Here is a 24,199-nt window from a genome sequence, read left to right on the forward strand (position 1 = left end):
TAACAGTATTTAATAAGAAAAATTGTAACCAGTCATGTTAGTCCAAAAGGGGATTATGATTGTATTAATTCCTGGAACAATAAAGACTTAGGAAGAGTTTTCTTTTTGTTTGTGACTGAGTCACTTTTGAGTGATTATTGTAATGCTGCTGGATTACAGTAATCACTATTGCCTGATAGGGCAACTAAGGGCTTTATATAGTTTAAGTTCAAATAGATATCGTGTTATTAAACAACATATACAACAAATGAAACAACTGTGTCATGCCTCACAAGGAACATCAAGATATTACCAGCCTGAACATTTACCATCCATGCTTCAACTTTCGACTGAAAGCAGGCATTGATTTCCTAAGTGAAATGTAGTCAGAGTGTCCATCAAAGCCCCAGGATTACCTTTCATACCGAACTGGGCCAGCATTACCCACAATCCCATTTGGGTGAGGTTGGGACATGCGGTCTTGGGGAATTGTTGACAAGATTGGGGCACCACATACCCCCATCTCCATCCCAGGTGCTGAAGGGACTCTGCATTCCCCATCAGCATCTGACTGCACAACACCTCCCATGAAGGAGGTCACAGTGCCTTACAAACAACATTGCATCTCTGCAGATGGCCAGATTCAGGCTAACAGGAAGGCAGCTGCTGAAAAGATCCTATGTCGGAGTGGCAGGGAGTGAGCTCATCATTATTGGATCAAGAGTATTTATTTTTGCCAGCATTTGTATGATTCATGCATTGCTTTTCTACTGTTGGAAAAAAGTGTTCAATAAGTGAAGACTGTCTCTGTTCCTTGACTCCAGCCCAGCATCTAGAATATTCCCATTTTAGAAGCTCTCCTGTATTTCCTGAGCTCAGGGGACAGAGTTCTTAATGATGCAAGGTAGACAGCACAGGTGAGGAAAATAGGAGGAAGATGAAAATCAATACACAACTCTCCACAGGATAGTGCTCTAATTTGCTAAAGTCTTCATGGATAGTGAGATATGAATAGGGTTTTACTAACAGATATTTCTAAATGAGATATCATGGTCTGAGTCAGTTTTGAATATGCTAAGATTTTAATTCTTCTAAGATTTGGTTTATTTCTAAATGCACTGCATTTTTAATTAATTCAAAACAGTCTTTATTTAATTCATTTTTTGAATGGCAAGGTTCAGAGATAGCACAGGGCCTGGACACCTGAATACATCAGCACAGGAAAATCAATGGCTCTGGAAAAGCCCCTAATCCCTCTGCATACCACACAGTCAAAATCAGGCTGCTCAAGGGGGCTTGGAAAGGACCAGGTGCCACAGGGATATGGCTAAACTGGCTGTGTTTTGGAATCATGGGTCTGCATTGTCACTTCATTCCCTTCCAAAACATCTCCCTCAGAGGTGCAAAAATGCAGCCCCACGCATTAGGAACAGAAGGCAGGGCTGCTGTCTCTTTCATCCCGCACTTCTTTGAAGAGTCTTGTGGGTACAACATTTTGGCCTGTTCATTGTGAGCTCACAAGAAAGGGTGAGTCACAGAGCTAACTGCAGTGACAGGGTGTTACTGAACCCCTGCACTCAAGGCTGCCCTACCACAGTTCACTAACACAGCAATAGTCTGTTATATACAGAGACATGAGAGCAGGGACATAGGTCAACTCTGATATGAACCTGGTGGGCCAGCCACTCAGAAACATGCCCTTGCTTTTGCTCACTTGACAGGGGCAGACAGATTTCAAGCTCTTTCATGCGCCTTCTCAAAAGGAGCGGCAGGCAGTCATTTCTATCTAGGCTAGTTCATAGGCCAGCTCCCATGACTGAAGGTCTTTTTTGGAAAATGGAAACATGAACTTCTTCCTGAAGGGGAAAGTAATGGACACCTAAGTTTGTATAGAAGATGGTTTCTCTCCCCCTGTGCACTTTAAAAGTCAGTGGTCACATTGTTATGCTACAGAACCTGCTTTTATACTTTAGTATTAGGATTAGGTATTATCTTGGACCCAGCTATGCAACTCTGTAAAAACCAAGGTACTTCTGCACAGAATGAGCTTTCTATCATCTCAGTGTTTCTTCATCACAACTCAACTCCATGGATGTGTAGAGACAGCCAGTTTGAGACATTTGCTGGTTTTTTTGCTATTGCATTCCCAGAGCTGCGGGCCCAGGCCCCCTGTGTGTGTCAGTCCTGGTGTGATACCTGCCCCAGCAGTGCTGGCAGTGCAGGAATGCTGAGCAGCCACCTGGACAGCCTCAGCAGGGCACTTGCTGCTGAGCTACCGGGATGAGTGACATGAGGTGTAAGGTTTGCACTGCTGCAGTGTTGAGCCTTGCAGCTGCAAGACCCAGGCTGCTGGTTTTTTGGTTTTTGTCCTGCATGTCACAGCTTGTGGATGCGGTAGCTGTTGTTGGTGTGGTGTTGAACCATCTCTGCTCCATGATTCACTATGTAGTATGGAGGACACCAACATTTCAGTAATCCTATGTTGTTGATCAGATCTTACTTCTTGGACATTGTCCTCACTGAGTCGTCTCCTGTTTTTAAAAACAAGGCCAGAATATGCCAATGGCCAGTACAACACTCCAGTAATGTCTCTAACCACCCTGGCATGTGGAACGAGTGACAAATGCCATGGACTTCAATTTTATTAACACCTGCTAACACACCCTCTGTGATTGCACTGAGTTGTCCCAGCTGACTTTGGTAGGACTATTTACCACTGAAGCCTTGCTTGATTTTTGCAGGAGAAACAATGTCATTGGCCAGAAGAAACTAAGAAAACTGCCAGGGAGGAATTGCAACACAGTACAATCTTATTCACTTATGAATTAATTGTGCCAAGGTATAATTTAAAAGGCTAGTTTCTCTCTCTGTTCAATTCAGAATGGTTACCTGTTGACAGCAAAGTTATGTTCGCAGTGACCTTTACAAAATTGTTGAGATTTTCTGTCTTTGTGCCCATGACAATGAGGAATGATTAAAGCTCTGGGGTAAAAATATCCAAAAATATTTTAACCCTAGTGTCTTTCAATGCTCCCGAAAGAGATGAAATATCTGCCAAAGTAGGAAGCCTCTTCATCTGCTTATCTTAATCAGGAAACTATTTGACCAGCTGACCTGTGCCAAGATCACTGAAAAGAACAACTGTTGGGGTCCCCCATTTGTTGCAGTGGGGATCCTGCAACAAACAACTCCATATCATTTCCCTTGGCTTGCTTCCCAGCCCTCGTATTATTGTGAGGGTGCTGAATTTTTAGCAAGATTTTAGTACATAGTGACTTTAACAGATGCACATTCAGACTTTCATAGGAGTGCATATTGTAACCAGCCTAAAAATACATGCAGAACTGTGCTGAATTTTCTCAAACAAAAGCTTGAAAATATCATGTCATACCTTATCATATGAGACAGCCTTCAACTACTGAAGTAAATGTGTCCTCTGCGATGTCCTCATTTCTTTTTTTTCCTTTTGCTTTTTGTTTTGTAAAAAAAAAAAAAAAAAGCTGTTACAGTGATGCATAATCCCTGTATTTCCCCTTGGAAGTACAATTAATTTCATGTACAGGCACGTTCTGGATAAATGTAATGAACTGGTTTACAGTGATTTATTAATCCTTGTTCTCTATACATCTTTTGCGATATCAATCCCCTTCCTATCCCAAAGGGTGCACAGGGCAAAACAGGCCAGAGCAAAGGGCATATAAAAGTGAGACACAAGGCATGATATGGAGGAAGCTGAAAATGGAGGCAAAAGATGCCAGGCTGGGCTGCAGATAGGTATAGCCTCAGGCTCTTTTGTGAAGATTAATGCAGATTTTGATAGATCAGCCGAGTGTGTGGGGAAAACACATGTAGTTCAGTGGTTTGATGGCATTTCTCTCTTCCTTCTTCCAGAAGATGACAATTCATAAATATCAGTAATCAAAACTGGGTTAATCAAGTGCTCTGAAAACACAATCAAAGGAAAGGGAATGGAAGGACAGTATATTTAAAAGTGATAAATACGGAAGCAGCAAAAAGCTCAGAGATCGGAGATGCAGAGCAGCTGAATGTCAAAGCAGGGAGATGAGGGCATATTAGGACTACTGCGTTAGAAAATGAAATTTGCACACACCCACAAAGAGTCAGTGAAAAAAGATATTTTTTAAAAAAAGTAAACAGCTCTAGCATAAAGCAGATGATGATATGAGCAGCTTTCCTTCTTCTGGAAAAAGAAAGCTTTGACTTGAAAAGAGCCGTGAAGCAAGTAAAATAGAATAAATATGCCAATACATTTTTATAAAAATTGAAAGCATATGTGTTGTGTTAAAGCATACATCTTTAAACAAAACTTAACTTATAGAGATCTTTCCATTTAAAGGCAAAATTGGGGCCAGTTGGAGACTTAGCTGGTAGCAATGATTGAAAGAGATCTGCACAATGCCACTGGGGTCCAAACTGGGGAGGTTCCTTCTCGGCAAAACTAAAAATCCATTGCAGCATTGCATGGGAGGCAGAGCTGTGTTCCTTCCACCAGCCCTTGAAGAAACCCACAAGAAGGGTCTTCTTCAGGTCTTGTGCTTTGTTTCAAAAGTATTTCAGTTCTTCCCTGGTCCTGTAGCACCAGAATGACATAGAGGTTCAGCTGTCTGACTCTGTGTGTACTGTGAGAGTGCAAATTCAGATTCACACTCACCAGTTGCCCACTGTCTGCTTATATATGGGATTGAAGAGAGCTAAGTTGAGATGCAGGAAAAGCCATGGTGCAGGACCCCTTCACACCAAAAGATACCTGGAACACTGGGCTGATGCTGGCTGCACCCAGGTCTTCCCTCTGCCCTGGAAACAAAGTCAGGTCACGGTTACTACACAGAAAACAGCTCTGGGCCTGACTAAAAAGAGTGTTGATGTTGCCTGCTACGAGACAGATGGGAACTGTAGCCCTTGGACATGAATATGCCTCCAATAAGAAATGTGAATATACAGAGTCAAATTACCCTTAGTGATTTGCAGCCCCATAGGGCTCAGAAAATCTAGTCACATTCAATCACTTTCAGGAGTCAGCAGACACAGCTGCACATCTCAAGACAAGAGACTTTAATGCATTTTCCATAGACACAGGGGAGAGGAGGGAGAAGGGGCTGTTTTGTCTGAAAATCCCTGTCTCAGGTGATACTTTTAAAATGTGCCTCCAAGGTACTCTGAGACTTCCCCTAGAACTGCTGCTGGGCTGCAGGGAAGAGATTTGTACTGGGAAGTCCAGATCTAAATGCACTCCTTTATGAGAAAATGAAACTTAATGAAAGTGCCAATTAAGAAATTTATAGCCTTATAAAAGCCTGGCCAATACCAAACTGAAATCTTACATAGACACACTGGAGTGCATACATTAAAATATTAATGTCCCACTGTTCAGCTCCTTTTGCTCCTTGCTCCATTTAAATCTTCCTCCTGAACCAATCTTAATGTGTCCTCACTCGGCCTAAGATAAAGTATTATTCAGGCTCAGCATTGGCCCACGTTATGTCTAGTCTTTAAGTTTCCACTGGTTTCTGACCCAAGGCATTATGTGTCTCCATCTCACTGTTACTTACTTCAATATTTATGGCATCCAAAGCTGGATGTCTCAAAGTTGCTTAATGTTCAATTCCACTCCCATAAAAATTGGAGCCCCTCCTTTGGCAAATGGGACAGCTTGCCTACCGCTCCTCCCACCTTTCCACTCAAATGGTGAGCGCTGCTTTGCTACCGAAGAAGTCAGTTGTTTTAATGCTCAATGAAACTTCTGATTCAGCACTGCATGAGGTGCTTAAAACACTTTTATATTTCTTTACCATTTGAGAAAGAGAGACAGAGTAAAATGGGTTCTCCTCCCTGCTGACTCTCTGTTGCCGATTTATCACCAAGTGACTCACAGACCAATTTCTAGGTGCTGTCACTTGGCCCCTCAGTGGGAAGGCAAGAGCTCCTGCTAGAGCAGCATTCACAAGCAAGTTAATCACTTGCTTGGGAAACTGGTTTTGCTTCACTGTGAGCTTTCTTTTCATTTAGTGATTTGGCTCATCTATAATACCACCTCTTTGTCTTTATATTAGTTCTTATTCCCCATTCCTAAGCAGAAAACTAACAGACAGCACTTCCAGCATCGCCTGCAGCTATCACAGGTCTGATATGCATATACCAGATTCATTCCTTTTTGTCCTTCAAAGCATTTAAACATCCTGACTGTGACTGTTTTCTATTGCACCAATTGCTTCTCTTCCTTTAGTGAAAAAGTTGAGATGCTAACTAGTATTTACACTACAGAAACTGCTGCATATGAGCTGTAGCATGATATTGTGGCATTCAGCTATTAATTACTATTATAAAAATGGTATGATATCTATGTTTCCATTGCACTTTCAAGTTCTTCAGTATGCTGTTCATTTTTTTGCCCTACTTTTTGGTCCTTGGGCTAAACTGTTATCATGAGAAAGGATTTATTAATGAACTAGTAAAGAATTGTTTATTCGCAATATATGTTGTCTCGGGATTTCTGAAATGTCATTTTGCAATTTCTTCAGCCTGTGCCTCAAAGACCTGTAAGTTTTTGTACCCTGGCAGAATGGGCTGCCCAGGTGAACCTATGTGAGACTGAGGCAGTGTGGCAACCACTGTGTCTCAAAACAGGTCCTCTCCTCCAGCCAGATCTGGGCTCCAGAGCAAATTCAGGTGATGCCCAGAACAAAATTATTTTCCTCTGGAGGTACAGACAAATCAGGGGAATTAAGCATAGGGCTGTCCTTAAAAGCAGAGCTTGGAAAATTTGTGTTTGAACTTGCAGATCAAGGAGGATAAGCTTCTTTATAGAAGTGTATCACTGATGTTACATACTGAGTCACTGAAAAAAGAAAGAGCTAAATGAACGTGATTCACCTGAGCAGGAAAGGCAGGAAAAGGATGGATTTATAAGCAATCAGTACAGTCTGCTCTGTATTTGGTGCTGCTGAAAAAGATTGAAGAGTTCATAACTGTATGTGAAAAAGGTAAAATTCTCTAAAGGTGTATTTATACAGATTGAAAAATGGTGTCACTTTCCTCACTGCTTATTGCCAGTCACAAGTATTGCCATTTGGGATGTTTCCATCTGAACATTTTATTCCTACCAAATGTTGCCTCAAACCCTCGCCCTGTTCCTGTCCTTGCTCTTCACCATTATCAGAAGCATCAAAAGACAATTTTCAATCATAGTGGAGCAACAGCCAACTCCCCTCCTGCATTCAGTAGGAATTTGGTTGCCCAGACCTCGCCACCAGTTCATTTCCACAAAACCGTATTGCAAATCAGGTGCAGAGGTTTCATTACTTTCCTCCTCAGCCTTTTTTTTCTGATTTCATGTAAATGATCATTTTCACAACAGGCATGGAAGATTTCAATCACAAGTAGGAAACACTGTCCTATTGCCATGGTGAAATGGCACCCAATAATTGCACTATGCGGAAAAAAACCACCAAAAAACCAAGAAACCTGTATTTCCACAACAGCAGCTTTGCAAAGAAAATTCTGGGAAATTTAAACAGCTGCTCTTTTCTTGGTATTTTAACTTTTATGTTCAAATTTCATCCAGGTAGTGGGAGAAACAACTAAACAAAAAAATAAGCAGAATTTTTGAAACATGATCTAAACTAAAATAGCAGCAGTTTCAGAAACACAGACTGAAGATTAGAATAAATGCAAGAAATAAACAGATCAGTCTCTCTGAGCTTTTTATTTTTGCTCCTGTAGGTTGGTCTCTTCCCCTATGCACGGGTCTTCATATAAACTGCACAACTAGGGCTATACACAGCATTCCCAACAATTTTTGAGCACCAACCACAGCTTTTGTAATTTCACAGATCATTACAAATGAGTGATTAAATAGAGACAAATGCCCACCTCACACTCCATTCTACACATGTAAGTTGGTTAGCATTATTTTTCTTGCCTGGGCTGAGGGATGCATAGATCAGAGGGACCCATTGCTTACTGTTCCTTAATTGGCAATCAGTGTTGATTTCTTTGAAAGTGAGTAGCAGCATCTTTCCCCCATTAGTTCACATTAAAGAAACTTAGTTAAATCTTCCAATAATTATAGCTAATTTATGCCTTCCTGCTTTGCATTATTTTCTAGCTAGTAGATTTTAGCTATGGTTCTCCTCTTTTTTACTAGCAATTTCACATTTTCTCTAATATGAAACTAGGTCTCAAAATTAGGCTTAAAGTGGGCAGAATCAGGCATATTTAAAACTGTGATACGAACACAGTGAATTGCTTAAAGGAACAATTATATGAACATGGAAAGTGGCTTGGAAAATAAGGATTCTGAACTCAAAATTTAACAATTTCTTTCAAAATCTCCTCAGTGCTCTGGAGTTCAAAGTGAAAAAAAAAGAATAAAGTAAAAATATTGTCTTAATTTCCGAAAGCTGCTAAAATTTTCACATCCATGAAAGGTCATGGGATCCTGTAGACAAAAAATAATTTGCAATAATTTTACTAAAATCAGTTATGAACATATGGCAACAACTTGCGAAGTATTGATGCAATTTTGACACACCAGTTTAGAGTGAGCTGGGAGCAATTTTATCAGATAGTGGCGTTGGTATTCAGTAGTGTTCTTAAGATGGCAACACACACTTTAAAAATAATTGCTGGAGAATCATTAAACATTTCTTTTAGCTGTTCTAGAGATTCATAAACTGAAGCAAAAGATGCCACCTACAACATAATTACTTTTCCTAGATGAAAATGCTTGGGTTCTATGGGAATGCACTGAGCTCATCCTGATACAGAAGACACATGAAGATTATACCACTGAAGAGAAAGTAGGGATACATTTTACTGCTGAAATAGTGTCATAAACCTGGTGATTTTCCCCATTATGTTATACGAATGCAAACTCTTGAAATTAAAGCTGATGCGATTTGCTTTTTAAAGAACAATTTTATTTCTGTGTCATTTACAGTTCCATTAAGGCATATTAGGGCAGTAAAATAAACTATTTTTGAAATCTCAGTCAAAGGCCATGGTATTTATCGCCTGTATCAATATCCATCTATGCAATGATTTTTTATGTCTGTTGGTTAAAGTCTACCGCTTGTTTGTATGGTACATTGCCACCAGATACAGCGAGGCAGCATCTGTCTTGATACAGGAATCCTGCAGATTATTTATACAGCAACTAAACAGTATTCCAGATCCTTAGTTAAACTAAATCAGTTAAGCCCCATCAGGCACAGTGAAGACATAATGATTTGTGTCAGATGGGAATTGAGCTTTTCTCAACCTCTTTCTTTTTAAGGAAAAAAAAGACCCAAACTAATCTCCAGCTGTGCATCATAGCAGGAGCAGGTTGTCTCCAATTGTCCAGACTGAGGCCAAGCTGGGTGTTTATAAAGGCTCCTGTATGTCGCAGGGCTTTAATTTCTGAGGAAACCAGGGCACTTGGGACTGGTGCATACTCAAGTCTCACGCCAGCGTGGAGTTAGGCGACGGCCAAGGTGTATACTCGAGAGCTCACTTGGGAGCCCAGACACAGCGACTGTTGGCAGCACAGTGGTTTAGCACACTTACTCATGTCATTATATGCTCTTCTCTCCTTTCTCCAGCAGCTTGACAGTGTATGGGATCTCATGGATTATTTCCACTGAGAGGCAGATAGCAGGATTTTCTGTGATACAGCCCTGCTCATCAATGACATTAAACCCAATTTCTCAATGTAAACATTGAAGGGCTATGAAGATAAATAAATTTAACTTATTCTTTTTCATGGGAACGGGTGTGCTGTGAGACAATGAAGTGGCTGGCAGTCATCACTGCCCTTACAAAAGTCTGCAGCACACTCTGTGGCAGGTCCAAGGTCCCAATCTATGCCCACATGAGAGATGGTGGATTCATAACTCAGAAACCTGCAGCATGAGGGAGTACCAAGCTGATCTTGTGCTTCTGCTAAGCCTGCTCTCCAGGAAAAACTTTGCCCATGGCTTAATAATTGCTTTGATGAGAGGGCTGCAGGGAGGCATAGTTGTTTAGAAGACTATGTGTGACTAGTGGGAGAGCAACCTTCCAACTGGTGGCATTAAATTTGCTTCTTGTCCTGGATGCTAAACCTGGGTTAAGAAGGGTTTTTAATCCAGGGACAAGGCACAAGAAGAGAGCGAGTAGCAAGTCAGGTCCAAAGGCTAGCCTCAAGATACAGAAGGTTAAGATGGCCATGGAGGTAGATAGGGAGGTCTCTATTTTACAGCAAGATTTAAAGTTCTGCAAAAGGCATTTCATTCACTTTGAATGGTCAAGTAAGTAACTGACTGTATGCTTTTCATGAGTCTGGCCATAAAGAAAGCTTTCTCTACTTGATGCTAATGTGTGGAAGAGAGGTTGCACCACAGATTTCTGGCAATAAGGCTGGAATCACTGTACCTTTAAATAGCACTTAAAACAACACTGCAACCACATCATGACTGGAGGCTGGGGCCTCCATAGCTCCCACAGTCTGTGAACCCAGTCTTACTAATAAAGGAAGAAGAAAAAGAGGGAGAATAGTATCAGATAGAAGAGTAAGAGGTAGAAGAATTCAATACAAAGATACATATACCAACTCAATCATTTTTATTTTTCTGTTGTGACTTCTTTTCTATTTGTTATTGTATATATGCCTAGAAACTTTACTGTCTGCAGAAAAAAAAGGTTTTAAAATATTTATCCACCCAGTGCAAGAAAAATCTGCAATTTGTTCTCTCAATAATATTATAATCATTCTAGATGAATGAATAATCAATTTAAGAAAACTCATAAACTGTCTTCTTATTAAAAAAAGAACATCCTTTCACATGCTTATATCATTCAAAGTCTTGCATTGATTAATTCTTCTTAATATGTTTATGGCATGAAGATCTTATTGAATTCAGGAATTAAGATACAGCAGTATGAATTACCTTTAAATAAATATGCATATTAAAAAATAAAAAAGTAAACATAAGGTTTTCCCCCAACTGCACTAGACAAACATCTAATTTACTACAAGATCTTCTAACTGTAAACACCAATACATCAGTATTTTTTTTCTTTTAATAAATGGTTTTGCAAAGAGCAAACTGCTGTTTATTTATTTAAATTAGGAGAATAGGTCTTTTGTACATAATAAGCCAAAGAGAAATGGAAGACCAGAGAATATTTTCACTGGCACTAATAAATATATGTCGAATTTTCAAGGCATTTATCATAGAAATTTGACTAGCCAACAGTGACCTAAGCAACATCATAGAGGAGTGTCCAAATTATTTATTTTTATTTCAAGAGAAATGTTTGCAAACTACTATGTCCCCTTTATTTGCATTTGGTTACAGTCCCAAGGGTTAGGACAGTCCTTTACAGTGAACAATTTTCCATTCACAAAATTCCAGTAAGGAACATACAGAGAAGATGGGTTAAACTTAGAGGTGGTTTTTTTATACAATTATTTATTTAGAAGTAGAAAGGAGCCTACACCAAAACTCTCCTTTCTACTTTTCACACAGTTTTGAGGATTGATAGCTCCTGGGAAAAACCCTGCTGCAAGACTGAGCAATCAATTCAAACATTTTCACAGAATCAATCTTGTTTTCTCACTTTCAGCTGGACAAAAAAAACCAGAGTACAGATCAGAATTTGAGGTATGGCATAATTTTCCTTAAAAAAAACCTAAAGAAACAATGTTATAAAATTTTCATTCATTATTTCATTTGTTCCTGGTGTATGTAGTAGGGGTGTGTGTAGAACTCATTGTTCTAAGTGCTGGTAAAATACATTACTGTTAAAGCTCCAGCGGTTCCAAGCACATGATGCCTCACGTGGTTCATTCTGCTGTGCTGAAGCCTATACTAAGAACTCATATGTGTGCTGACCACCCAAGCCACTAGAAAGTCATGCAAGTCAATTTTATGGGAAGCTTTCATATTTCCTCTTGTTTGTCTATTATTGTTTAATTTTCCTGAAAGACAAACTCTGACCATAAATTTTCTTTTCTTCCTGTACTAGTGACAATTGGGAGTTATGTACCTCTATGACCAGACATCCAGCTCTGTAAAGACAGACTGGACTACAGAAGAAAATATGTTACATTGTCTGAAATTTCAGAAATTTCATTGTCAGAATCAGAGTTTCTTCCTTCACTGATGACCTGCCAGCTGGTGCACTGGGCTATAGCTAGAAGTGCAAGTTGAGCTTTGGGTGCTGCCCGGAGCAGCCCTCACCTCCCCAGCTCATTCTGCACTGCATTAAAAAACCAAGGTGGCTGAAAATTAATGCTGGAGGCAGAAGGCAGTTGTTGCCCAGCCCAATGAGTGCCTTGATCCTCTTTTCTGCTTGGCCACAATGGCTTAAACAGGCAGGAGACAGGGCCCAGGGTAGGGCAGGACTGGATGCTGGGGAGGAGATGAATCTTCCCCCTCGTGCAGCACTGGTTTGGGTGAGCACTGCCCTACTGCCTCCTCCCCTGTGCTCTGTTCTGTGAGCCCTCCTCCTGTGGTTGTGCTTATACCACATGGAAAATGGTCTCCTTATTGAAAAACTGCTATTTTCTTATAGTCACAGAAAAGAAAAACAAAACTACCTGAACAAATTTCTTTCACCCATGGGAAGAAAACGTCTGTGCAATCTCCATCATCCCAGCAATTTGGGCTTCTTTGCAGTGCTGTCTCATCAGCGAAACCAATCTTGTTCAAAGACTGTAGTTTGGTGGTGCTGTAGCTGTTATTATATCAGTAAATTTCATTGGTCTATAGACAGAAGCATCCTTCATACTAATATAACTGTAGCCATACTAGTATTATACAAATATACTTACCATGATAAATAAAAAGCATAGTCCTCCATCTAACAGCAATGCCTATTCAAAAATGTATTTAGTAAAGGTGTTATAAACACATTAGAGAGGGCTGCAGTTGGTAACACAGCAGAGTCATTCACATAATGGCTGTAGAAACTGAGAATTTCAAATAAGAAATAAGCAGGATCAAAAAAATTGCATTCTGAAACATGATCACGTTCCTTTGCAAGCATCTCTGGTAAATAAAATGCAGAAATCACGTGGGGAAGGCCAAAGCCTTTCTAATACAGCATCTGCAAAATAGTTTCAAAATACAAAGTTTTCCAGAGATATCCCTGAGGTGTCAACAGCTCTTTATAGCATTTTTTTTTTTATTTAAACAAGTTGTCAAAACTGGAGAGAAATTTAACTGACATCACAGCAGGATCATTTACTGGGACAAGGGAAGAGAAATTCAGCAGCTGCCAGTTTGGATGAGGAGTTGAGTTTTCTCTGCCTTTGCAACTGGGGCTCCAGTGCCTTTAACCTTGGGAAACTGACAATGCCGAAATCCCTCCTCATCTACCAGATAGTTTATCATTACCCTCATTCTGTGCTCACTGAGGTCTGTACAAGACCCACACATTTTTTAGAGGGAGTTTTATGAATGCCAGCTTTCTCTCTCTTTCTCAACACTTCAGCAAAAAAAAAAGCTGTGTCTTTTCTCTATAGGTACCACAACATATCTGTTGTCATCACCTTTGTCAAAAGAAACGTGCTGTTACTTTAAACTATTTAAAGCAGCAAATGGTGATGTAAAGAGCTTCTTTAACTAGACTAAAAATGTTTTTTGGAGAGTGGGCTGGCATTGCTCTGCATTGAGCCCAGTAAGATGAGAGCTGTCTCTGAATGTGAATATTATTATCACTACAGCATACAGTCATCACAAATATAAATGTTAAAATTTTCACTAACGTTTATACTACTCTGACCAGTTCCACTCTAGGACATTCAGTTCTACCAAGTGTAGTGGTATGATTTATTTTCCCAAAAGGGATGGGTTCTCAACTCTCCACAGGTATATTTCATTTCAGAAACTGTTAGTAGACCACAAGCACCTTATTCTACTCTGAAACAATGCTCTACGTAGCTGTGATTCATTGATCGCCATTACCAGTCAGCTACCAGCTTTTGTCATGTCATTCTTGCTCGTATGTCAGAAAGAGACCTAGGAATGCCTCTGAGCAAATTTTTCTTCAGGTAGGTTGAAAATTTTAATTTCCATAATATTTTAAATGATGTGAAATTATTTGTTCCACAGAAGGTTACTGTAGCTCAGAAGAGCTACAAACAAAAAGTCTTGTAGACGACATATTTTCAAGTTTTATTTCTCTTCCTTCAGCAAAGTTTCAATTATTTAGCTGCCAAGGTAGACATGCAAGAAAGTCAATCCAAGAGGTCTAGTCATATGCTAGCCAAGAGAGAAATAAATCACAAAAAGTAATGAAGGGCACTGAAAAAACCCACGTGTATTGATCTTTCACAGCCTCAGAGTGTTATCACTATTGAGTCATCAATTTAAGACCAGCAAAGGCAACCATATTAAGGGATTACCAACAACACAAGTTGGCCTCTGCAAATCCTGAACTAAAGCAAATAAAACTCCAAGGATCTATCTAATATACATTGGCTTCAATTTTCATTCTTCTATATTCCCCATAAGCCTTGTGGAAGAAAAATAATTGGACCAAAACACAGAATCAAGTAAGTACCTTCTCTTTTGGGCCAATTTAAACAATGTGGATCAAATTCTATCCATTCGTCCACATGAAAGATCAAGGTTTGCTTTGAATGTCAAATAGCTGCTGCTAAACAAGGATTTGACTTTTCTTGTGCTGAGTTTTGTATTGTAGAGCAGAAATAAATGCACTAAGGCACATCCTATTAGCTCTTCATGGCCCAGTGGTGCTGGGCACAGGTGTGAGCTGTTGATGCCACTGGACATCCAGCCCGCCCACAAGGAAGAACATGGAGATTCACAGCTAAATTAGTGGCCTTCCAGGAAAAGCAGGATTTGGGGAATCTGTCTCAAAAACCTCTGCAGGTCAGGGGGCCTTGAGGGAAGTCTTAAGCATTCACACTATTCCCAATATCCAAGACTTCCTCCTCCTCCCTGCCCTCCTCCTCCTCCATGCCTTCCTTCTCCTCCACATCTTTAATCTTCCAGGAAGATTTAATGCCACAAAAAGAATTTTCCTGAAATCTGAGTAACTCAGCAAAATGGATTGTGGACCCTGAATTCCATTTCTAAGGGACATCAAGCTGATCTCCTCCTCAACCGACTCCCCAAATACTTTATCAGATGATCAGTGGCAAGGGAGTGGGATTCCATGGTGGTGTCCAGCTGCCAGCAGACAACCTTATGGTAAGAGCTTGTTGCAAGCTGCATAATACAGAGCTTTGAAATTTTCTCTGCCCTCTCCTGACACATGAAATTATACAACTTACCTCTAATTTACTGACATTTATTACATATTTAAAAGCCCAACTTACCTGGAGCAAAGGAGAGAGGAAGATTCTTGTGGATTACAATGTACTATAAAAGAAAGAAATGTAAGAAAAATAATATATGAACAGAAATTCTTTTATTGAATTTTTAATTTTATTTTGACATAGCATCTTTCAATGCTTGACAAGAATTGCTAGCAGCAGCTTTCACTGTGTATTATGTGTTAGCCAAGCATGTTGTTCTCTTGGAGACATCTTAATGCAATCAAATTGCCTTGCTGAATGCATCAACTGTGCTGGCAAATTAAATATTTTCTCCAAATATTTCTTGCTTAAAATAATCTTATGAGGACAAAAATAAGTTTCAATATATTGAAATGAATGTCTCAGTGTCATAACTCACATGCACATGAATGATATAGGAGTGAGAATAGATACAAAATACTATTTTTTCTTCTTCCATGTCTTTAGATGATAGACTCTGATATGCAGGAGAAACTGGAAAGACATTTATGACTTTAAAAGCATGATCTCAACTTGAAATACAGTCACAGTCTTTGACTATGTTATCAAGTTCAAGTCTCGCTCCTGAGCCCTAAATACTATGCACCTGTAACATAATAATGGCAACAATTTCAAAATACGTCTTTTAGCACTCTCTGAGAAATTTCAGGAAGCAACAGCACAACAGAAAAATTAGTCTTGGCACAAACATTGCAATATGAACAAAGCACAGAAGGAAACCAAAGAGTCACTACCATAATTCCAGCTATTGATAGCTTTAAATTACTTTTAACTGTTCTGCAAATTAAGAGTGAGCTGAAATTCTGAGCTGTGTGGTACAAGGCAGAAACCTCTCAGGGTTCGGATGTACTGTTCTGTCATGTTATGTCACACGCACAAAGAGAAACCCAGAAGCTGCAAATGACAACCTAAGTCAATCGATCTTTGTCTCAGCAAAGACATGAGACAACGTGTGTTGTTTCACTCTTTCAACTGTTTTTGCAAAGCTTGTAACGAGTTGTATAATTTTTTCCTATAAGGCAAAAGCTTGCTGAAGACTCGCTGATTTTTACAGGGTGGAACATACACTATAATATCAGGGGCTGTAGGTAAGGGTTTGGCAATCTTGGTCTAAGTGGTAGAACCATGGACAGGCTCCAGTGGTCTTCTCCAGGCTAAGTCCCTTTGCTCTTTTTTCTGTTGCTGCTCCACCTGGCCCTGGTATGGGATCCTCACAGGATCCAAGTGACACAGAGGACTTTAGACTGGCTTTCCGCACTGGGAAACATGCCCCTTCATTCTTAGACAACCATCCAGTAGGAAAACAACCAGGACTCAGATTATGTCTGTGGGAGAAAAAAATCCCTCTCATCTTGTAGTTCTTGTTCAAGCAAAATAATACACCCAAATGGAAGGAAGCATTTACCTAACTTTCATGTTTGCATTCTTTCTCCATGAATAATGAGAGTTTCTATTAAGGTATCAGTTAACATACAAAACTAAATAATGTGAGTGTTCTTCAGTTATATGAACACATATGTGAAGAGCTGTCACAGGTCAGTTCATAGGCAGTACCTGGTAAATCCACTGTATTCCCATAGAAAAATTCAGCTTTAATGAACACATCCTCCTTCCCCTAAGATAGTTGCTTGGCTGTCCTGGAGCAGCAAAGTGCCCATGAATGCAAAGTGAAAGGTGCCCTGAGTTACTAAAGGCATTTCAGGGCATAGAGTTGGGCAGAGAAGGAGATAGGCTGCTTGTCTCCTGAGGGCCTTTATAAAGTACTAAATATAAGAACATAGTCTTTACAGGAAGCCAGATGGAGACACCATCAGACATTTAAGTTATGCTAAAATAAGTAGGTGAAAAAGGAAAACAAAGGCATTTGTGATGTGAAAGCATTTCATAATTAGCAGATCTAAGCATGCCAGAGAGATACAAAATCACCATTCTTTATGCCACAACTGAAACAAACAGTAATATCCTTTCAACATTGTCTTAAGAAGAAATGTGCTTTTGTTTTTGAGGCTGAAGAGTTTTCTTCACATTATGAAATAAAAAGAAAGAGGAAGGTTAATGACTCAATGTCTATTAAAGAATGGCTAACATAGGAAGGATGATTTAATTAATGTAGCAAGGTCTGAGTTTTCAGAAGAGAGTTTCACAACCTTTGATCCCATCAGGAAATTCAAAACTCCTTTTCAGCTAAGCTCGAGCACTTGAAATAAGTAAGAGCTTAATTCAACAGCAGCCAGATAATGAGCATAATTCTACTGACAGAATCAGGATCAATGAAAGCCTAGCCTTGAGTATATCACATTAGGTGACCCTGGAGTCAGGATTGAGCAAACCCACATATCTGCCTGCACTGCCTTACCTTATCAGTGCTGGAGCCTGGATACTGATGTGATTGCTGACGCCATACATGCACCTCTGGAAGATGTGGGTGACACATGGCTCAGGTTTCCTGGCATCACGCAGAACAGCATCTGCCTAGGAAACAGCATTCAGTACATTGGGGGAAAAACTTCTCCCCCCAAAGCCAAATACTACCATCTGTAGACTCCATTAGAAGATTTTTTTCTTGACTGCTGGTGATGGGTTTGTCCACCTCAGGAGAGATTTAAAGGCCTTCTGGAAACACAAAAGGCCATGAACCCTGTGGATGAGGCCAATGCATTCATGGTAGATGTGGCAGAAATCTTTCTCCAGCATCACTTTATCTACAAACCTGTGTTCATCCATTTTGTCTAGTCTGTTATCAAATAATTTCATTTTTCAAGTGAACTTGCACTTTCTGATATTTTAACAGCATTTTCTGATGTAAATGAAGCCATTCTTTTCCCAAGAATAAAAGCTAGGTACATAGCAACTACTGAGGGCTATAACAAGTCAGTACAGCTTTCAACTTGTTGCTAAGAGTCTTCCTTAGTAGAAACCAGAAACAAGAAAGCCTGAGGGAAAGGACAGTAGCTCTTGTCCTTTCATCTCACAAAAAGTGTGTATCTATCCATTTTATCATTAAATTCTTAGCAGATGCTTGTGAAGACTTTTTTCTAAAAAATTTTGCAACACCCCATCTGTTAAAGGCACTTCCCCTCATTAAGACTATTTACATGCAAAGTTTTAGACTGCAGCTGCTTTTGTCATGACACCACCAAAATATTTGGAATTTTTTTTTTTTAATGGGGAAAATGTTTTTTCCATTTGTACTCGACATTACATTACCAAGAATCTCTGCTGGTAAAAATCGCACTGAATTTGCTGTGGTGGCACTAGGATAACTAACAAAGCTTGGTCGAGCATTGTACCCCTAATTATGTTAATATGTTTCAGAATCCCTTTATGAACGGAATAATAGCCATTCCTTTTGTCTGACTAGGAAGAAGAAGAACCTTGTCTATATTTGCCTTCCCAGTTGTATGCTCCTTACTAACTCAATGTTCTTTCACGAAGGTTACAAACCTTAAATTTTTTTTCTAAGGCTCTTTTCCCACTTAAGGAAGTTTGTACTCTTTCTGTTAAGGGAAACTATATTTTTATATATTAATTCTAAATTATATCCAAGGAAAGGTTTGCCATCCAATACTAATTGATTTTAAAGCTTGACTATCCTATGCAGTTTATTCATGGTTAGATTGGTAAACTGAGTTGCTATGCATGATGATAGCAGGCATATCTGTGTTATGTTGACACAATAGGTCTTGTTTTGTACAAAAGAAAATTAATTCTTGCTCACAATCTGCTGTTAAGATTAAGAGAAAGAGAGAGCAAGGTATAATGTATTTCATAACAATATTTAGGAAGAAGAGTAAAATTGTAAAGGATATCTCCTTGGTACAGCATTTGCAACAGGTGGTAGGAATGAAATATATTTGTCTTCTGCACATTTAGATGTAACTTTTGGAAGGAAAAGATTCAGATTCTTCAATCTGGACAAGGAGCAGTGAAAACAACTCAGAGAGAGAAAGGTGCACTTGGTCTGAAGCTTTCTGTAGCTCAGAGAAAGGGAAAGATGTGATAGGAAAGTCACGGATAAGGCACAGATACATGGAGACCAACATTTTGCCTGCAGTGTGCTTCTTTGTTTGAGACCACAGAACACAGAACATAAAGCAGCTCAGAAAAGTAGACCTGGTAAGAGATGATAATACTTTCCCTGAATGCCAACACCGATGAAAAGATGGTTTCATCATTGTAACATGCCAGACATGATGCTAAATATTTTACATATTGTGTAACTGGAAAGTGCAGTGAGAGAGAGAGGTGAGCTCTCACCAACTCAGTCAACACATGTTCTAAGTAACTCAAGGTCACGATTTAGCCCAAGAGTTTATTTAATAATTAAATAAACAAATGTATTTTAACTTCACTGGGTATCTACAACTTCTTTCTCTGCCAGGATCCCTAAGCAAACTACATCCAAATATATATCACACTGTATATCCTAAAACTTATCTCACTCCAGCTGGGTAACTGCACACAAATGCAGAGACAGCTGTCAAACAGAAGGAGAAATACAGAGAATTTTCTTTCAATTTAAAGAACAAGGTGAAGGTGTTACTACTTCTTGAGATTTGACAAAACTGACAATGTAAATACAAAACTACTTCCAGGGACTGTTGTTCTTGTTTAGATAGCTTTCATTGTCAAAAAAACCCCCAAAACCAAAACAAATAAACCAACCAACCAACCAACCAAAAAAAAAATAAAGAAGAAAATTGGGTCAAGAAGAGGCAGTTTTGGTCCCCAAGAAAACTCTAAATGAAATCTGGTATCAGTTATGACTCTTAGAAAGGACAATTTGAAGTACAGTGTACCAGTAAAGAATTCCAAAAATATGCCTGTTTTTGACAATGAACGCAAACAGATATTGTGGTTTTCTACCTTGAATATGTCCTCCAAAACCTGGAAAATGCGTGCTAAACTTCTGAATAAGGGAAAAGTCCTTGGATAGAGCGCCACAAATGACAAAACATTGGTACAATCACTCCAGGAACTAGCCCATGTGCAAATAGCTGTCTCTACACCGCTTGGGGTCTTTTTTTGCTACGCTTACCTGCTATAAAGAGGTAAGAAATTGCAAAACACCAGACTCATTTAATTTCTTAATTTTGGACAGACCTTGGGCAGCCAGAATGAACACACACACCTCTTATTTAAAAACACAGATCCATGAACAACTGCAAGCCTAATCTGGCAAAGTTATGCCAACCTCCTTATACAAAGTGCTTATAAAAAGCACTTTTATAACTCATCAGCAGATATAATTTTGGTCAAGGATGCCAGTGCCTGACAGAAATAAATACCAGCACAAAAAGAAGAAATTTCAATTTCTAGCCAAATATAGAAAAAGTGGTATTGCTTGGGAGGCAATAGCAGTTTGAGCTTAAAGGCAAGCAACTTAAACTGCCAAGATAACACACAGCCAGAAGACTCTGTTAAGACTCATTATCTATGTTAACAGTGTTAGGAAATGTCTGTCTTTGGCCAAGTCACATGTCTATCTCCATATTGGACTACTGCAACAATTTTCCATCAAATTCAGGGAGAAGAACCTGCAGAGGATTCGGTTTTCCTTAAACAGTTATAGAAATGGGTGCAGAAGGAAGGATTCCCATTTCAGCCTAGACTGAGATATGGTTTTTGTCCTGAGCTCTGTACCCCTTTCTCTTAATGACCTTTCAACTTACTGTGGATGAGTTCCCACTCAAGTCAGTGAAGCCAGCTTTTTGCCTTAATATTCCCAAGATGAGCCAGAAAATTTAGACTTTGTCATTGATAAGCATCAACAGAATTGAAGCCCTGACATGAAATTTGAAATGATCCTCCAAATGTCATCTTTCTTCTGGTACATCAAACAGTTGAAAGCTGTAGTTTATAGAAAAAAATCTTACTTTTGTTTTCCAGAATTTAGGTACAAAGCAAGAGAAAGAGAGAAACGCTGGTGCAATTCATGCACAATATACTGAAATAAGGATAAAAGATGGTTTTGGAATTAAAACTGGGGCTGTGGAGAGCTTTACTCAGAGTCTTTTTTTGAACAGGTGAGTATTTCCAAATCAATTCATCATTCCAACCTCAGGTTTCCTGCTCAAAGACCTAGATAACTAATAAAATATCTGAAACAGGTATTATCAGATATAGTTTATAATGGCCAGTACTTAGGCCTGTCTAGGGATCTATTTTGACTGAAATGAACCTCCTAAACTTTCTATACTGACTATCTGTGAGAATTAAGTGGTTCAAACAACACCCACATTTGTTCAGCACTTTGAGTTGCATGCGAGAAATTCAAAGGTTATGTAGGTTTATATTTTCAAATGCAGTTTTCCTAAGCACCAAGAGAAACTTTAAAATATTTTAATGAAGAGAGGTTAATATACCTGAAAAATTCCATACTTGGTCTGGTTATGGTGTTGTGTTGGCATAAATAAGAGTTAGGTTGAATTGGAATGGCTTGCTCAGCAAGGTGGTCAAGAAACAACTGGACGTGGCACTTAGTGCTATGGTTTAGTTGACAAGGTGGTGATTGATCAAAGGTTGGACTCCACTATCTCGGAGGTCTTTTCCTAGATGATTCTATGATTCTATGAACTGTTCCTGAGGGATGATTTCCTGAGGGAAAAGAAGATGGGACAACTCATCTTTTCTAATTTTCTTGTCCTGAAAGGAAAACAAAGGAAAAGATTTCCTAACATTTCACTAAAGAAGTCCCAATAGAGGAAAAGTAAGGCAGTGATAGAGAAATTAGATTTCTTGGGAGCCTTTATTTATTTCAATCTCCAGGAAGTAAGTGCATATGTTCTTTCAAGAGTTCATTAACCTATAAAATTTTCTTCTTCCTGCTTCACAGTCACCCAAGGGAGTGAAACACCTCATCAAAATAAAATTAGAAGTTAAAGTTGCATCTATCTAAATCTAGGTATCAACGTATAGAGAGAATGGAGCCAGAGAACTTAAGCAGATGTCTATGGACGCATAAAACCTGACCTCTTCAGGGAAGGCCTGAGGGCTCCCTATCCAGCAGCTCTGAGTTGGCGAGGCACTAGGCTGTCTGCAGCAGCCAGTAAGGAGAGTTTCCAGGGTCTGCAACTTTAGTAAGTGATTTTGCAGGAACTGTATAATGTTTTTAGTATGCCCCATTGCAGTTTAATAGTCAGTCTACTAAACCTGAGGGTGACTCAGTAGAGAACTTGAAATAACTTTTCTTCACAAATGGGCCCAGATATATCTGTTGATTTTCAGTGGGTTTATTTCTACCCCTTGCATTACTTAGGATAGATACCTACATGAAAGTGCCATTGGCTATAAGAGCTCATTTATTATTCAAGCAAACAATACTTTACCAGACATGACTGAAGGGCTCATACTTCTGATGTGATCAATAACCAACAACATATTATCCTCTGCCATTACACTTAACAGCCAAGGAAATGAGTTTCAGATGAGGACAAACTGACTCTACAGAATGTTTAGGAGAAGTTTGTGGTTGCAAAATCACTGTTTTTCTGGTTTTAGAGTAAAAAATAAGCAAAAATAATTATTGAAATGCAGTATGCTCCTTCCCCTATGAGTTCCCACAATTCCCACAATTAATTCAGAAGAGAATACCTCTCTTCCCCTTTCTCTCTATTGGTTGGGGTTTTTTTTGGAAATGAGATATGGGTAGACTTTGAAAAAGTCAGTCCCGTAATCCTGCTGTAAAAGGACTTTGAATAGGCAACTAAGTTAGCCCCCTGTGCAGCTGTGAACATGGCACAGAGGCAGCTCAGAAGGCCAGGTTATGGCATTCAGACAAGAATCAGTATCTCCTGTTACATATACAACAATGGAGAGCTCAGTTCAAGGTGGTCAGCAGCTCTTGCTGCTTCTCCTCAACTGTTCACCTTTGCCTTTTCTCTCCCCTCTTGCACAGAAGGGTGTTTTGTCCCAATAGGTTGAAAACAAAGCCGTTGTTTGTCTGCTCTGTAAGATGCTGGCAGCCCTCAACTGATGATTTTGAAGAGACCCAGATTTTTCGAGGGGTCTAATTCCTATTTAGAAACTCTTATGCTGCAAAAGTGCTGGGTGTTTGGCAGATAGCAGGGTAAAGCCTTTCCTTCCTATTGATTTGCCAGGACACGAAGTTCTTCCCATCAGTGACTCATGACCATTGAGGGTCAAAGCGACTTGTACCTTTCACAAGGCCGGCACATTCAGAAGTCATTCAAAACATGAGCAACTCTTACCCACCACTGTCGTTTTCAGGGTAATCACCAGCATGGCTAATTGCTGTATTTCAAGGCTCTGCCACAGTACACAAGTGTGCTTAGGTCTGAATGGACAGGAACAAGGAATTCAAAAAGGAACATAAAGGCTTTTAACTCCTAATCTTTAATTAAAATTTCCCCCAAATCATGCATGAAGATTTATTATTACATGAGACAGGCGTTTGGTTGCCACAGAGAAAGAAGCTGGGGCTCTCATTTCAGTGCCTAGCAAGCCAGTACTCACATGCCAGTATCCATCCTTTAAGCAGGAGGCAATTATGAGGTGCTGTCTCAGTAGAAGCTAAAATGTTAACAGGCAAGATGAGAGGATGGAAATGCTCTGCTCCAGTGGCATAGAAAAGCAAGCACACTGCTACATGCTCCAGCTAAGCTGCGCTTGAAAGTCATAAATCTCATACTTTCAGTTTGAAGTACAAATAAATTCTTATTGAGGAAGTCTAAGAAATGACTGAATTTATATATGAGCTGATGTGCATACATATGGCTGAGTCCCAAACTTCCCTCACAAATTTTCTAAATGCCCCTTGGTTACGATGACATTAAAAGTTATTGCTTGGCCCAGAGTGCTGACATTTATGACTATACTATAATGTTTCCTCTTGGGAGAAAAGGTAAAGCCAGTGTGACCACTCTCCACAGTTCTACCCCTCTAAATTGT

At 39.4% G+C, this 24,199-nt stretch overlaps 2 long non-coding RNA genes across 2 annotated transcripts in view; both read right to left on the reverse strand.

Annotated features, from left to right (window-relative positions):
* LOC125323565 overlaps window positions 1-3,444 on the reverse strand; it is a 64,734-nt gene extending 61,290 nt beyond the window's left edge. The window contains exon 1 of the long non-coding RNA XR_007202559.1: window positions 3,371-3,444. This is a non-coding gene — a long non-coding RNA (uncharacterized LOC125323565). The remainder of the gene's footprint in view (window positions 1-3,370) is intronic.
* A 1,218-nt stretch (window positions 3,445-4,662) lies between these two features.
* Window positions 4,663-24,199, reverse strand: part of LOC125323687 — a 52,705-nt gene continuing 33,168 nt past the window's right edge. The window contains exons 2-4 of the long non-coding RNA XR_007202610.1: window positions 17,646-17,761; window positions 15,311-15,353; window positions 4,663-4,794 (exon numbers count right to left, since the gene is read on the reverse strand). This is a non-coding gene — a long non-coding RNA (uncharacterized LOC125323687). The remainder of the gene's footprint in view (window positions 4,795-15,310; window positions 15,354-17,645; window positions 17,762-24,199) is intronic.

The sequence above is a fragment of the Corvus hawaiiensis genome, chromosome 3, assembly GCF_020740725.1.
Source record: "Corvus hawaiiensis isolate bCorHaw1 chromosome 3, bCorHaw1.pri.cur, whole genome shotgun sequence".
Classification (NCBI taxonomy): Eukaryota; Metazoa; Chordata; class Aves; order Passeriformes; family Corvidae; genus Corvus; species Corvus hawaiiensis.